Source organism: Simochromis diagramma, unplaced genomic scaffold (genome assembly GCF_900408965.1).
Source record: "Simochromis diagramma unplaced genomic scaffold, fSimDia1.1 OVJJ01000131.1, whole genome shotgun sequence".
NCBI classification, from domain to species: domain Eukaryota; kingdom Metazoa; phylum Chordata; class Actinopteri; order Cichliformes; family Cichlidae; genus Simochromis; species Simochromis diagramma.
In genome coordinates this window covers 5,949,475-5,953,468 of record NW_024387200.1, presented here as the reverse complement: position 1 = coordinate 5,953,468, position 3,994 = coordinate 5,949,475, and positions in this window count along the sequence as shown.

The following is a 3,994-nucleotide window of genomic DNA, read 5'->3' as shown; positions in this document are numbered from 1 at the left end:
GTTGTGTTTTTTATCAACTCTTGACAACTATATGTGTCAACGCTGGCGGACTGAGAGAAATAGAGTGAAAAAGAAGAAAACTACACGTTTACTAAAAGGAAAATCAAATTGAATTATTTTATTGTATTGTTTTAAAAATGATAAATATAATGTTCGCATTAAACATCTCAAAAACTGAATTTTAAGTTGTGCACTTTAAATGTGCACTCAATATGAACTTATAAAAAATAATTGCAGTTTGTACAGTTTGGATACACGTTTTGTATTTGAAATAAATTATTTCAAGGCAGATATTTTAAGTATCTGTGTCCTGATATTTTCACTTTAATATCATAACATTTATTCCTAGATAATCCTTAAATGCTTGTTAATATCGAAGTGGCACAACGTTCGTGGTGAATATGTTTTTCATTAGTGTAAATGAAAAAAAAAACTGTGATATAGATACAGTTATGGAAGCAACTGGGTTGACTCAGCTCACTTAAACATACAATAAAGCTTTCTTTACATACAGTAGCAGTAATCTTCTCAGGAATAAATAGCAACGGTAAGTTTGTCAGTAAAACTGATACAGTTTATTATATGATAGCGGACATTTTGGAGTCTTTTTCGTTTGTTTATTGATGTTCTTTAAAGAGTATTGAAGGGACACTTGTCCCATCTGTCAGGCTTTCTGAATAATACGATAATAATAATAAGAATTCAATTCATTGACATTTTTGTCTTTTTGAATTTCCGCTAGGAGACCTCAGGAAAGTGTATAGCACCAAATAGCTGTGGATAATTCAAATTGACCAAGCCCCTCTCATATGTATTTACCAAGTGATTTACTTTACAATATATGAACTGAGTTTACTGACTTGATTCTTGATTCTTGACTGTTAGTCTGTAGATGTCCACAAGAGGATGATGTATTGCTGGATTTTTCTATATTTTACTGATTATTTCTGTAACACAAATGTTAAAAATGTAAACACTTTGCAAGCCAATATTTATGACTTCTTAAAAGCCAAACGAGTGGCATGAATGTCCAATATAAATAAATGATTCACATATTAGTTAAAATAAACAAATATGATTTAACAGGATTGAAACGTGAGATTAAGCCATGCCTCCTGGGAGATACGGTTTGGCTTTAGCGCAGTGTCTTATTGAGCAGCTCTATAAAAATGTTGTTGTCGGTATGCGTCTCTGACACAATGCTGCTCACCAACATCACTGATTCTCTGACTGCAGGAGTGCCTCTGTCGGTCGACTTCAGCCATCCTGTGGATTATCTCATTTTCATTTTTCAGATTTTATTTGCCACAACTGTTGTTTTCGTAGCAGGACCTATAGTCATTACCATTTTTGCCACCAAAGAGCTCCGCCGACAGAACAGGTTTATTTTCATGCTGAACACCAGCATCTGTGACACGCTCATCGGGTTTTCAGTGTACTATGTCGGTTTGTTTGATGTTCAAGAGGGATATCCATCCAGAAATGGAACTTATAACATGTTAAACCATCTCCTTTGGGTAAATTTAATAACATTTTTGTTCGCGCAATTTGACCGCTATATTGCCGTTTGTCATCCTTTCACTTACTCTCGCTTCATTACGAGGGGCGTGGTGATTTCTGCAAACATCTATTGCTGGCTTTATGTCTATTCTCGGGCGGTTATTTCGATTTTCTTGCCCTTTTCCAAAGCAAACACAGCTGTACGTGTTTGGTATCGTAGCCTTTCAAATCATAGTGTTCACCAAAGTGGTCATGACTATTAAACTGTATGTTGTTGCCAGGTACCAGCTGGAAAGAGACCCCCCTAGTGCAGAGAAGAAAGCACCAAGGAATCATTAAGAATAATCGTTTTTGTTGTCATAACCTTCTTATTGTTGTGGTGTCCCTCCTTCATTAACATCGTCCTCAGACTGGTTGTAGGGAGAGGGCTGATATTTAGGAATGATGCTACCAATCTTTTCGCCATCATGGCTCGATTTAATGCCTTGTGCACGCCGGCCGTGTACCTGTGGGGGAGTCCCTCTTTAAGGAAAGCCACGCTGAGGACGGTGTGGAGCAGACTGTGCCCAAAATGCAATAGCAGAAAAATCTTGTTTCAATGAAACAAGTAAAAATACACCTCATCTCATTCATAATGCTTGAGCCAGCCTATTGAATAAAAACAAAATGTTTAAATAAATCGCCACTATTTTTTTTAAAATTTTCATTAAGGTTAAAGAATCTATTTTTATGAAGGTCAAATTTTTTTACTGTAGCGTTTCTTATTTTGCTCAGGTGACACAGTTGACTGAGATGCGAATATTCACATTTTCTTCGTTTATGATCAACTTTCTGTTTTCTAACATGTTTCTGTATTTAATACCTTCTCATTATAAACAGTCTTAGAAATTTTGAAATGTATAAACTCTGATTATTTTTATCTTCTCATTGGAACACGGGGACTCCATACCAGTCGTCTGAAATAAATAATTACACTAATGTGAGCTTTTTTCTGCAGCAGGGTTTGTCTCGTTTGTTTCGAATCCTTAGCTTAGTTTGTTTGGTCAACTCTTCGGCTCCGAGTAGCTACTGCATGAATGAATAATGAAAGGCAATACTGTGATGACTGTCGCCATTTCTTCCTTTCTCTTTCTTTCAGCATTAGATCTGAACTGAAATAAACATGTGAGTCTTCATGCTGCGGGTGTAGAAACGACATAATATGCAGAGCGGGTAGATTAAATTGTTCATATCATGTTTCAAGTGAAGTAAGTCAATAATATAGCAATGTTAAATCCCGCGACAGCGCACAGGATTTCAGTCTCGCGCGCTTTGGATCGTGGTTTGAGGAAGGCATCCATCTTCAGTCAAGTCGAAGCAGCCGCCTCTACTTTTTTTGGTATACCGAAATAAATTGGGTGGTTGTTTACATTAAAAAAGGTCTATCTTGTTAATTTGAACACAAAAATTTCATGGTTTCTATCTTGAACGTAATTAAATCATGTATCTGTACGAAATTCAACAACTTAATTTTTATTGTTGAGATGACATGATACAATATGGTTAGTTGCTGGACTCATGAAATTAACAAGATCACACGAGATTTCAAACTGCAGGAAAATCAGTGGAGTTATAAGAGGCAGACAACTAGACACACACCACGTGTATGCTATTGCTTTTTATTGTGGTTCAACCTGTCAAGGACAAAACGTACAGAAAATTCCACATTAAGCCTGGATTGGTGGCATGACGGTTTGTGCTGTCGCCTCCCAGTAAGCAGGTCCTGGTGATGTCCTCACACAGTTAAAAGTCAGTTAGCTTAGGTTAATTGGTGATTCCAAATTCCCGGTGAATGTGGGTGCAAATGGTTGTTTTGTCTCTATGTCATACACTGGTTAGCTGTCCAGGGTGTACCCTACCTTGTAAACCCTATCACTCAGGGTTATATCCCATCCCCCTGCAACCAGGATAAAGATAGGAGGACGGTAGTTGTTGTAGAGCCATTACAATTTTATGGTAACCATGACTCTAGACCGTTGTTTGAACATTATTAATATGAAAGACAAACAGTATTTTTAGTGACCCCTATCTAAGTGATTATTTTCTGTGGGGGGTAAAGGCTATTGAATATTGTGAAATAAAATGAACAATTGCGAAGGATTAAAATATTCCAAAGAGCTCAACTTTCTTCATCTAAACATGTTTCAATCACGTTTTATCAGCACAAAATGCACAGGTTTATTGTGTGTTGATTTAACTCAGTTGTTTAAGTTTCTGCCAAAGCAAAATATTGTGTGCAACCAATGTCCACTATTGAATCAAGTAAATCTAATGGCCTTTTTTTTCAGTGTAGTTGTAGTGACGATTCCATTGTCCAAATAAACATCCAACAATCTAAAATCAACAAGCCACTGCTGTGCTGTGTTAATATTTTTTACTCAGGAAAAAGTCCAATGTCCAAAGCTTGAAGGTTGCGTTGCACGGTTCATTTACCCAGTTTGGCTAAACAAAAGAT